This window comes from Sinohyriopsis cumingii, chromosome 7, assembly GCF_028554795.1.
Source record: "Sinohyriopsis cumingii isolate HCF-2022 chromosome 7, ASM2855479v2, whole genome shotgun sequence".
Taxonomy (NCBI): domain Eukaryota; kingdom Metazoa; phylum Mollusca; class Bivalvia; order Unionida; family Unionidae; genus Sinohyriopsis; species Sinohyriopsis cumingii.
This window is the reverse complement of record NC_142967.1, coordinates 1,964,496-1,978,536: the sequence shown is the minus strand read 5'-3', so window position 1 is coordinate 1,978,536 and position 14,041 is coordinate 1,964,496.

Sequence of the window (14,041 nt, the reverse complement as noted above, 5' to 3'; positions counted from 1 at the left end):
ATTAGAACATGCAAAGGCATCCGCCAAGCTGGTCGGCGTGTTAGTCAACCGTCAGAAAGCGTGCGCCAGGTGAAAGAAAGTAGTTCAGACGGAAAATGCTGGTTTTGCCTGTTTTTTTTACTATCAATAATTTTTTTTTGGGACGATGCGTAAAATAGTTTATGTTCTTCTCATTCCAATACCAATTCAACATTCCAATTTCTGTTTCAAAAGATTATGTTCTGTCTAGAATATAATTACGAATATATTAATAAAAATACCAAGTGGTTATAAACTTTAACATAAATCACGACTTTTTGTTCTTCTTCTATTATTAGCAGACATAGCAGAAAACATTATTAATTCTGAAATAACAATGCAAACGCAAATAGTGGGATAATCTGGCCACAGCAGAAGAAACAAAACATTTTGATACACTTGATCCCGGAAGAAGAACTGACATGCCTACACTTAAGTAATTGGTTGTGCTATTTGGTGCCAAATATAAAACCGGTCGGCCAAGGCTCCATGCGTCGGATAGAATCAGACGTAGGTTCTGCAGACGAGTACTCCTGCCAATCCAAACACCTTGCCTTCTCGATTACTCTTTCTTGAAACGCACATAACTAGAAAACTCGCCTCTAGTAGCAGGGGTAGAGCGTGCCTCTCTGGTGACAAACCCATTTTTCCATGCAATGCTTTTCCTACGAATGCATGTAGACAAGGGTGTATGCAGATACTTTCACGTCAAGTTCAGCAATCCTTAGTCGTCTCCCTGTAGAAAGCCAGTTCGGTTGGGGGTATCACGGTACCAATTGTTTTTTATAGACCTCAATGCTAATGTTTTGCGAAATAAATATACTCTCTATCCTACCTCAGCATGCAAGTCACACACTGTCATAGAGAACAATGTTATATTGTCAATTTGACATGGACAAAACCAGGTAATCCGGTGCATTTAAGAGAGATAGCTCTGTTGGAGCTAGACAGTGGTAAGAGTTATCTAGTCACAGCAGACACATTTTCAGCCACGTGTACCACATTTAAACAAAATCTTAATAAATACAAAATACGATCTAGATATGAATTAACATAATCTCACATGTTGCCAAGAGGAGAAACTTTGTTTAAAGCATAACGACATGTAGTAACTTCAATGCAATTGAATCAGTCAAAAATACATATTGATAAAGTGAGAACCTAATATTCAGACTTCTATATGTAGTGGAGACCTCAAAAGTGATGTAATTTTGTTTTCTGAGATGAGGCGCGGCTGCTTTGAAATGTTATGTCTGGTGTAAGGAAGTGCAGTTTATTTAGTTAAGATCTCTTGCATTCCTTTTTGTTGAAGTAGCAGGAAATACCAGCAGACAACAACAGTTTCTTGAAGTCAGCATTTCCCATTGACATTAGCAGCAGAGAGGGCGAACAACCTCTAATTGGTTCACCTGTATTTCGCCATATTAAGCCTTCCTACGAGATCACAAAAATCGTAAAAAAAAATGCGATATCCAGCGTAAGACAACTCCGTCGATGATAAATTGGCTTACCTGTTATCGCCGATATGGTTTTTTTCTTTGTTGCATCGAAGGAAATACGCGATTATTCGGTGACAATTTGGAGGCGCGCCCTCCCTGATGCTATGAATTAAAAATTGCTATACCAAATAATGGTACATTCGGAATCTTACACAGCTAGACTAGCTAGAGAGCGAGAAGAATCACTTAAAAAATATATCCCTGTAAAGGAGGTTTTAAAAAAAAAGCGCAATCGCGGCAGGAAGCACAAGTTGAATTCGCGGCTGGCACAGAACAATTATTTAAACCCGTTACAACAGCTACTGAAAAAGCCGCGGCGGTCACTGTAAAAGCTTTATTGGGAGATATTAAGGACGAGGAAAGAAAAAAAGGTATTCTTTCAATATTAAAACAGACCGCTGAGCAAGCTGAAAAAATAGCAGCAAGAACCAACAAAAACAAAAAAGATTTTACAACATCTTCCAACTGACATAGCTGCAGCAAGACCTCCCGGAGAGGTTTTTGTAGATGCGTCAGAAACGCTACCTAGATCCGAAGCTCCGCCGGAATACAAACCTAGTAAAGCAAAACTCAACGAGGATGTGGAAAAAATATTAAGATGAAAAATTACGATACCGCGGTTGATCTTGTAGGTAAGTTTAGTGATTATAAAAACTACCTGGAGCCGGGTTCGCCATTATTAAAGTATGACCAATGGCAACGGTTGGTGTTTACTACACATAAAGATATTAGTCGGGTCACGGCAAAATACGAAGATGAGTTTGAACGATTTAAGAAAGATGTTGAAGCAAGGAGAGTTGCAAGCCCTATTGTGACTGCAGATCTGTCAACGCCGTTAAAAACAACACAGCCGACTAGCATTAAAAAAAAAAAAAACATCGGGCAAAGGTTTGTGGAGTGATTTTATTCCCTGCCCTGAAAACATAGTACAAGATGTGCAACGATTAGAAGTTCTCATAGGAGGAAAGCGAGCTGGGAATAACTCACCAGAAATAATTAATGAAGTCGCTGATATCTGTTGGCGATTATTTCAAGGCGGTGTCACGGATGCTAGTATATATCGAGAACTCGTTGATGATTACAGCGATTAAACAGTAGTAAATAACATAACATGGTCATATACAACAGACACTATACGCCCATGCAGGTCAGAGTAGTAAACTCACGATTACCAGTCTATAGAGCAACCTACGGAGACCGACTCGGCGATGTGGTTCAGGGTTTATTTGCGGGGTTAACACCACGAGTTGGCCCTCTTGCAAAACAATTATCAATGAAAGCCATTAATGTTGTTGGTAAAAAGCTCCTGGTGCAATTGTTAGTGCTGCTGGTAAGGTATTCTCGGCAATCAAAGAAAGACTAGCACGGTTAATAAGACGTAAATAACCACCGGTGAAATTACCAAGCACCGAAATTATGCCCGCGGATGTCAGTAAGGTGATAAATCAAGCTGCAAATCAGAAACTAGCAGCGTTGATAGATCAGGAAAAAATAGGCAATTGTATAAAATGTTCAAACGCATATCCGAGCCAGCATTTGACATAGATGCACCGGTCCAGAAAGATAACTCAGTGCGTGATTATCAATTTTATTCCTATGATGCAGTTAAACCGGAACAACGAGGGCGTACTGAACTTCAAATTCATGATACAAGTAGATATTTCCTGCCCGCTGAGGCGTTTATTGAAGTAGAAGGTGAACTTGTCAGGGCAAATGGTGCTGTATACGATCCCAATACACAGTTGGTTTTGTCAATAATGGAATTATGGCACTGTTTAGTAGCGCCACATATATGATTGATGGAAAAAATATCGAATCGATTCAGAATGATGTCGATGTTGCTACAACAGTAATTGGTCTAGCAAGATATTCTGATGATTACACAAGATCAGCTTGTCCATCAATGATGTTTGCCAAAGATATTACCGACAACGCCGATCATATTCAGTATATTAAGTTACGAACACCACGAAATACTTCATCTGATCCACAGCCAGATGACCTGGATACTAAGCTAGACCAGGTGATGTTTTTGATATTATAAAAGGTATTAGTGCGACTTACAACGTGGGATTTTTAACACGCCAAGCAATGTTGTCAGGAACACGAAGAAGTTTTTCGTGCGCGATTCCACTGCCTCACATCTTCGGATTTTGCAGAGATGATGTTAGAAAGATCATCTTTGGAGCTAAACACACAGTTGTGCTTCATAGAAAAGGTGATGATAATGATGCGATCTGGCGAGGGGCTGGTGTCGATGCTGGTATGGTAAATATAACAAAGCATTCATTGTGGATGCCGGTATTAACTCCATCGGTCACAGAAGAACCGCGATTATTCTCTTTTATGAATCAAGGCGGTAAATCACTGTTATCGTCGTTAACAGTAACCACAGACGCCATGCAAAGTTCCGTCAGAGATATATTTACTCGGCATATAGCATCACAACAAGGGGTTTCTGCGCCACGACATATTTTTATTGCGCTGCGAGATAATCGTCGGGTGAATAACCAGGAATATTCGCATATGATATTTGACAAACTCGACGTTACCGAGGTTTCGTTGAGGATAAACGGGCAACAAGAACCGTCTGAGGATATATCATTAAGTTTTACACAAAATCATGTGGCGCGCACATATAATCGCTGGCTGACGTTTCTGTTGCGTAATATAAATATAGATACTGGGACTCAAATATCAGCTTGATATTACAAATTTGTACCCGATTTATTACTTTTCGCTGGAGCATCTTGATTTATCCAAACAATCTGTCGTTGATATACACTTCCGAGCTCGCGTAGGTGCATTACCTAAAATTGCAGATGGTTCGCCAATTGTTTATGGCCCCTATAGAGCAATCGCGGTCATCCTCAGTGACAAAGCAATGTTACTTGAAGGCATTAGTGGTCGAAGAGTCATTGATGCACCAGTAGAAAACATGTAGTATTAAACCCTGTGTTATCAAATATGTATTTATCACACATAGCATCGACATCCGAATATTTTGGTATTTTTCATACAAGGCCAATCAATCATGTATATCGAGTGTTGCAGCACATACTCAGCGATTATCGATGTATATATATTTACACAAACGTTAAAATTGGTGAAAAAGCTATAACGGAAATGCAAAATCGTGTCTTCGAGGCAATTTTTGATAACATAATAGCCGGTGAGTACTTAAACACAATAGCGGATTATTTTACTTTTGATGGCTTTGATGCATATTATTGAATATGCTGCTGCGGAATACTTTACAGTTTCAGTCCTCCCTTAATGCAATTCATGGATAAGATTCTTTTTATAATCACACGTTAACGCAATTAGATCAATCTCATATTAAATAAATGTCATACGATCATGTTAATATCACTCTGACTCCTGGTCAGGCGAATAAATTACAATCAAAGCACGCGAGTGCATGTGGGGCGAAAATAACTTTAAAAGAAGATCAAATTAATGGTGGTTCAAACAAGCTATCGCTGACTAAAACCCAGCTTAACCATTTCAATAAAGCGAAGCAAGCAAAGACTGGTGTTCAACTTGATTTCACTCCAACAGCGATCAAGGACATGATTAAATCAGGTGGAATATTTCCTCTTCTTGCCGCGATTTTAGCGTTGATTGCCGCCGCCGCTCCTGCAGTCGCTAAAGCTGCCGCGTTAGGAGCTGATGGAACAGCTGCTGGAATGGCATTAAAGAAAGCAACTGGAAAAGGATACAAAGAAAGGAGCTGGTCTAAGACTTCCAGGAACTCCGCCCTCATGGTACCCCAAACGCCGCTGACAGACGCAAAGCGTCTCACACCGATGTAAAATTTTGATTTACTCGATGACGCTAAACAATTAAAAATAAAAAATATCAGAGGCGTCTTTATGAGAGATCAGTTACCGAGACAACCGAATAATTGAGAAACTGGAATTATTAATCTCGATAACAACGATGGTCCAGGAACTCAGTGGGTTGCTTACGCGATACATCCACGTGGAGTTATCTATTTTGATTCGTATGGGTTAGCACCGCCAGTTGAATTCCTCAAATACGCACGAAGTACTCCAACTCCATCCCCAGTTTGGTACTCAACGCTACCAACACAAACACTAACTGATCCATCAATATGTGGCCGTGAAGTAATTAATGTGCTTGACGAGTTATCAAAATCAACCAAACCACCTCACAAAGTCGTGCACGAGTATACCGCGGGTCGATTTAAACAGTCCCTAAAGAACAATGGTTGATATTTACGGGAGATCTCGTGATGATATAAAAAAAAACAACAAAAAACAAAAAAAAAAAAAACACGCGACGACGTGGATTTATCAAAATATGCGACTAAAGATGACGTTAACAATCTTTTAAACTTATCCGGGGTAGGGCCAGATGAGGTTGTTATTTTTCAGGACCAGTACCGAAAACTAAAAACCAGTGATATCAAATGGCATGAAATAATTCGTAGGGTTATTGGAGCTACTCCGGGTAACATCCCTGTGTTCACTGATAGCGGAAAAATCAAGGATTCGCTGATATCAATTGCGGCGTTAAGAGATGATACGCAGAAAACTGCAGGGGAACGCGTAAAAAAGACCGGCGATACAATGACAGGTGAATTCAGCATGAACGGAAACAAAATAGTGGTTTTAAGAGATCCAACATCCGACGAAGATGCTGCGACGAAAAATTATGTTGACGTTAACCACAGCGCCGTTGACGGTAAATTATCCACGTTGCGGGCCGAGTATGACGTTCACGTAAACGCGTTTGCAAATCTCCGTAGAAACTTTAGAAAAATTAATGAAACCGCGGAGGAATTCTTTGGTACTCCGCCCACCGCTGATATGAAACTTTTTGATATCAAAACTAACATTGACACAATCAAGAAAACACTCGAAGATGTCGTAAGTGGAATTCCTGAGATCGTTAACAAAATTAATCTGATTAAAATCCCACCTAGAGTTACTCCCGGGCATATTACCAACATAGTATACACGGTATCATCTGGATTTGTAACATGGTCTAAACAAAATAATACTATCAAATATACCGCAACAGTCACTGGAGTGTATAGACTGTCTGTGTTCAGTGCTGCAAAATTTGAGATATTTACAACGTATCCCTGACAACATTCTACCGACAAGTTTTCCGGGGTTGTGACTATCATATTAAATAGCGGCGCTGAAGAAACATTTATACTGGAAGCAGTTGATAAGAAATTAACCGCAACATCTTACTGGTGGTGTTTGGAATTTGTAGCTGAAACACCTCAATTGGTTACTGCGTAAGACAATAAATGGCGTTCTTAACGGAGTTAAGAATGACAGTATCAACAACAACATTAGATGCGCAGCAATATAGATACGATCAAGTACGCGAATGGCAGTCAGAGTTAAAAAATGCCATTAACGAATATACGCTGAAAGTAAAAAAAATATAGGCGACGAGCAGTCATCCTGGATGCTATAGTATACTCAGCATCCGCGTCAGTTGCATCCACCGGGGTAGTATTATCAGCGCTAACGCCAGTAACAACTGCAATCGCAGTAACAATATGCGTTTCTTCATCAGCGGCAATCGCAGGTGTTTTTAATATAATCGCGAAAAAAATATCTTCATGCACTAGCACAAAATTGCACGATGTTGTCATACAACTAAACACAGCAACAATCGCATACTCAAAATTATCGTCGTTGATATCATCAAGCCTCAACGACGAAACAATATCAGATTCCGAATTCGCTCTAATGGTTAAGATATACGAAGACTGCACTCGCCATTTAAAAACAACAAAATAAATAATGACAGAATTACTTCAATATCGAGCTCTGCTCGACATAGTCGAAAATACAAACCCGAAGAAAACCTCGATGATAACAGTAAGCTCGACTAAACCTAAATTCAGTATTAATTTTCCAACTGCAATTCCCGTGAATGAGATCGCGTTAGCACAATTACGAATATATCACAGTTGGCCCAATATCAGGTCAAAATCATCTGGTGGATTACCAGCGAATAATTCGTTTGTGTTTGCAAATAAAAATAAACAAGATGGTACACCCGACTGGAACGTCATTGGGATACCAACCGGGTCTTATCAAATCGAAGAAATCAATGAGGAATTACAACGTCGAATAACAAATATCACAGGAAAAGAATCCAAGATAACAATAACTGCTCATGAACCAACCCTGTCTTCTGTAATCGAAATAAGCACCCCAGACTACGCCGTGGATATATATCAGAGTTCGATCAGAACAGTGTTAGGATGGCCTGAAGTTGCTCCACCGGCACCACCGATACCACCTGAACCGAAAAAGTCTGACTATGTCACGGACAATAAATCATACCACGGAGTTACCCGAGGTTACAAAGAAGGTATGGATATCCTAATAAGATCAAAATTGGGTGATATATTTACATTTTAGGGAAAAGATAATATGAGATGGTATTTTACTTCTGAAAAAGATTCCACAGGAGGAGCATCAAGTATTTCGGTTGTTTTAACTCAGAATGATGATTTTTTAAAAATCTTTTATCAAGAACACAAAACACAGCTGCAACAACTACGGGAGCGCTTCCAAGAACATCTTTTTGATATTTACAAGTTCACGCAGCGAAATCATTAAACGCATAGAAGTATTAAATCAGATTGTATCAGACGTAGAATATAATCACCGGAGATTACTTGGGGTAATAATTACTGACAAGAGTACCTCTAAACAACAATTTTTAACCGCATACTCGCTAACAGAAGCCACGCTGCCAGATTTTAAACTCCCGGGGTATAACGCAGCCGAGCTAAAAAAGTCAGTCAGTGACCTCATTGATGAGTTCTTTGATGACATACTCGCACAGTAGAAAAAAACACTACCACCGGCAACTATTCTCCGGCACAACAATTACCCCGAAGGGACAGAACGACATGTATCTCCGGAAATCGTAAATATAACCCCAGTGGTCGCTGTCAATCTTGTGTGTGATGTAATCGATGGCAGCTACAGCACAGACACGACAGTATCAAATCAAGCCCAGCAAGGATTTGTTCTTTATTCATTCACCCCGAAAGAACCACCTGGATATCTGATTGTGCAAGAGCCGATCAATCCGGTTTATCTGCGGTGTCATAATCCGCTGTTATCAAGAATAAATTTCAAACTAACGGACCAATCAGGTTACCTTCTGGATTTGAGGAATGAAATAGTTAAAATTAATTTACTTGTGAGATCCTTAAAATCTACGATTTTCAAGAATCTCATTCAAGAAAACAGTAAAAATAATATCCACCTTGACTGTCAGGAAAATTATTTTTTTTTTTACTGTTTTCTTGAATTATAAGAAATTTATTTTTTACTGACAGACCCTGATTTCTAATTAACATGTAAATGTTTTTATACACGACAAACAAGTGCTTGAAAACTACATCAAAAAAATATTTACACAGTTTCTAGTCGGCCCAGTTGACTTGGTTATTGATGTGTACGGTAACGAGGATTTTTATTAACACAATCGCAGCTGGATAAACTATAGCGAGAACGTATTTCTATGGTCACATGTGATAAAGATCAGATTCTAAATTACGCGTACTCTTGCATTAAATCTGATCGACTAAGGGAAATATTATCTGTATCAGATTGATGCAGGTAAGATTGATATAAGTAAAAAAAATATTATCTGTATCAAATTGATGCAGGTAAAAAAAATACATATTTTTTTACTTTCAATTTCATTTCCACGTATTTGACTTCATTTCCAAGTAATGAAATGGCCTAACTTTCGATCGTTTCACAATCTGACATAAATATTTTTAGTTGCCTTAAGACAGTATTAATTATTTTGTTTGATTCGTATTCTTGAGACAATGCTGATCTAATTTTTTCAATTGCACGAGACAACGAAACAAATTCATTTATTTGTGCTTCTTCTACTGCGGCTAGTGATTTATATAACTCCGTCTGGATTTTCTTTTTAAATCTTACTGAGCAGGCAAAATATATCGCCCTTCGCATTTAGCCTCATGTAGTGTTTCAAAATCAGTAATAATTTTTTCAGGATTTAATTCATCAGATATATTAATTTCGTTTTCTTCTATTTTTTTAATAGCATTAATTACATCATTGATATTTTGGTAATTCATTATACTGAATATTATATATTTAAAAGTACAATATTTATCCATAATTGACTTTTACACAATCGTTGCGGAGTTATCTCCGTTATCTGCATCTACATAACGAAATAAAATCCAGCTATTAAACTTGTATGAAAACGATGATCTGATTATATTTTCTGTAACACGTTGGACTGACATCGGGTGAATATTGAAATACTCGCCAGCCGCGGCCATTGACTGAAATATTTTCTCTTCACCGGTATTTATGTTGAGAGATCTGACAGCTCTCCTTGTAACGCTCTTAAATTTACCGGTACCTTCTCGTGCAGAATTCTCGCCCGGCGTGATAGCTTGTAGATTAGATAATTTATTATTAAGTTTCTGTCCATCAATGTGATCGATCACAAAACCGTCTTTGATCTTCCCAAAGAAAAATTCAAATACAAACCAATGATTGAAATAACCATTTCCCCCAGCGGCAAATCTAAGATAACCAGCATTAATAACTACACCAACTGGTTTTTTTCAGCCTACAGTGCCTAACTATTCCATCACGAGACGCTTCGTAATTCTTGATGATAGGATGTGGGGCAATTCTTGATTCATTTTATATAATAATGTATTTGTCTAATTTATAATTTGTCTGAAAACTTAGATATATAATCGCTCTCACATTCCAGCGCATCATTATTTTTTTTATCATAATATCGCTTAAGTTCACGATATCTTTTTACGCCGCAACTTGCGCATAACTGTGTTTTACCCCTGTCTCCAATACCACATCGCAGACACGGTATTGGTCCTAAACTCCCTTTCCGAATGCTCTGCAAATGTTTCCCGCAGAATTCTTTTCTGCAGGATTTGTTACAAGCAGTTACAGATCCCACTTTAAACCACTTGCACTGATTGGTTTGAGGCATTATATATATAATATTTCTTATTTAAATGTTTGTCTTAAATATAATATGGATGAGTTTGAAAGATTATCTGCAATCAAGCCCTGGGAAGCTTCCAGATTCGATCTCGACAGACTAACCCCTGACTCGCGGAGGCGAGCCCTGACTGATCTGATTGATATTATCAGGGATGCCAAAGAAGAATTTCATAATGATGGAGCATCTCACGTGTGGTCTACATTCAAAATTATACACGACACTGACGAAGCCAGCGTTGACGAAGTTATTGATGCTACAATGAGTGATGCACGAGCGAAAAGGATCATCGATTACCTCAATCAGAAATATCATTTCAGAATAAAGTTTATTGTGCGTTCGGATGATGACAGGTGGATTATCCGTGACAAACGCGACCCTGTCCTTGCTAATGGAAAAAACCGCTGTGTTAAGTAAAGATTCCAAACCAGGAATGTTAACTGGGACTGATAAACCATATTACGCTCGATCGTATCCTGTAACAGCGGTCATTTATTGAATCTATCCGATAAAAAAACCCAACATTAATGATCTTGCCCGATGAGATTTTCATCCTTGACTTTGTCAAGGCTGAAATGTGTAGCCCAGCGAGTAATGGAATATTTTACAAATGCGAAGCGTGGAAACGGTTTAACTGATCTGCGACGTGAAAAAATAAACAAATGGGCTGAACCGGTTAAGGATACAGGAGCGTCAATAAACGATGTCGCTGAGTTATCAAGTAAATTAAAATTACCAATGATAGTAAAAACACTAACGGGAGAGGTCTTATATGAATCAGCGAAAAAAGAAAAGGGAACACCAATTGAAATTATTGACCATAACGCTCACGCTTGGGCTAACGCAGTAACAATATTTCCACGAAATCGTGTTGTGAGATATTACTCGTCAGAGAATTCTTGGAGTGGAATGTTCGATGCTATCAGCCGGATAAGCAAAAACGGCCCTGTGTCGGTGTGGTTGTTTAAAAGTTCCGAAGATGGCGAGTATGATCAATTTGTAAGACCTAACGGCGAATTATATCGTAAAGAATCTCTCCACGAAGAAATGAGAAAACTCGCACAGAGATATTCAGAAAACACTGAGCAGTTATTAACTAATTGTTTTACAGTTGCGTCAGTTGCTGCCCACGCCGCGAGAGACAGAAATTCATGGAGACCAACACGCGCTGAGTTCCTTGAAGATGTTCAGTTAAGTTGTATCGAATACGGATATGGCGGTTTGTGGAATACCGAATATAACCAGAAGGATATCATTCCTGTGGACATGGTTGCATGTTATCCAGGAAGTTTTCTCGGAATGGGCGAGTGTGCTGGATATTTTAAAAGATTTGGTCATCCTTGTCATGAGATGGTAAGAGTAGCAATTAATGGTCCATTACCCGATTTTGATCTGACAGGATTTGCTCGTGTAGTGTCGTTTAAATTCGCTGAAAATCTTTATGCTGTTTGTTATGTTTGGTTTGGCAGACACTTCTCGGAGAAACGTTGGACGCCAATAGTGTTATTACGATATATGCTTGACAGTAAAATATTGATATCGTTGGTTGTCAGTGAAGCAATTATATCATATCAACCGGAGACTTCGGTTTGGTTGCCAACACCGGAGCGTATCAGTCTCGATGAAGTCATTGAAGAATATGCGCGAGAATGTCCAAACGTTTCTGCTGCTTTCATTGTTAATGATGTTCCTAATACTATTAAGATTAAACTCAACAACAGTGAAAAAAACAGCAAAAGATCTTAATAGAAGAATAATCGGTAAATTTACTCAAGGTGGTGCATATGATCATAAACGGCATCACTCACGATTGATTATGGATGATGTTGAATTAGATTTTATAATTGCTGATGCCGCTGCGAGAAATATATTTTGTAATCGGGAAGACGCTTACTTGTCTGACGGAACACGGTTGGGCACAATTGTTAGTTACATTAATGGAGAATCACCTCAGTACACACATCTAAGATCTTCGATGTTGACTTATGTTTCTATAAATTTGCTATCGATGATAAATATATTTCCTGACACTGCAGTTAGAGTTGCAACAGATTCATTTTATATCGATAAAAGATATTCAGAATTACTGGCTCGTTTCACAAACAATGATGAATCATGGAGTTCGTGGAGAATAAAAAAGGAAATGTTACATTGTTATTGTGAATCCGCTGATGTTGCGGTTAAAGATAGTTATTTCAAATCAGAATTATCAGAATTGTCATTGGCGCCGTCTGTGTATGATCCAGTATCCGGACACAAAACCATTTATTTGAACGGAGCGGGCGGTTCTGGTAAGACAACTCGAGTAATCGAATTATTTCGACGGAATTCAGATATGACTGTGCTAACACCAACACACAGACTTGCCAGGAAGATGAAACAACGAGGAGTTAATTCTTGTGCTTATCACAGCTTTTTCAAATACAGCGGTGGTGTGTGGACTCCTGACCGAATGGGAGAGAAACATATTCCAAAAGTTATTATTTGGGATGAAGTGTGCACAGTGCCGTTAGAAACATTAAAAACATTTCTTGATTGGCTATTAACAAAGAATACTGCAGTAGTTATGTGCGGCGATCACGGTCAGCCACCTCCGTTTGTTGAACCATCTCCACACGATTGGTTGAAGAATTTTGTTGATTATTACGAAGTAGTGGCTGATGATCACAGATCTCTTGATGCAGAATTAAAGGAATTTAAAACATTAATCAGACTACAGCCGATAAAATTCAATGTGAAATTATGCGCAAGGTGATTTCAGAAACTTCAATGAGCGACTTTTGGAAAACGTGGAGACCAAACGATTTGATAGTGGCAAGCAGAAAGATAGTCAGAGACACACTTCAACAGCTGTTGTTTCAGTTACAGAAGAAAAAATTCCCAACACTGCCACTGCCATTGTGTTATAGACCAGCTGATTCGCGGTTACAGAATATTGACGTTGATATACCAGGACAGTCAGGGAAACAAAATCTTGTGTTGAATGATATTGTCACAGTTGATGTCAGTGTTGTTGAAGATGCGTTGCACGCTGACCAATCCCCGTGGACGCTAGGGTACGCAATGACGATTCATTCATCTCAAGGACTGACTATCTCTGATACAATTGTTTGGATCATTGATGATCGTATCGAGTGGTCAAACTTAGTTTACTTGGCTGTGTCCAGAGTCAGAAGAATATCTCAACTGCGGAGAATTGTCTTGGACGAGTCAGTGATCAATAATGATGATATTGACAACGATATAATAAGGAAAATTTGGCTGGTTATAAACAAAGTGATAAAAAAAATAATCGCGAATTTGATCTTGATGTTGAATTTATCATGACACTGAAACAACAGCAGAATAAGCATTGTGCAAACTGTAATTGTATAATGTTGTGGCAGTATTCGAGTAATAATCCAAGACAATTCACCGTAGATAGAAAAGATAATCGTCTTGGTCATACACGACAAAATGTGATGCTGACCTGTCTTGAATGTAATCGA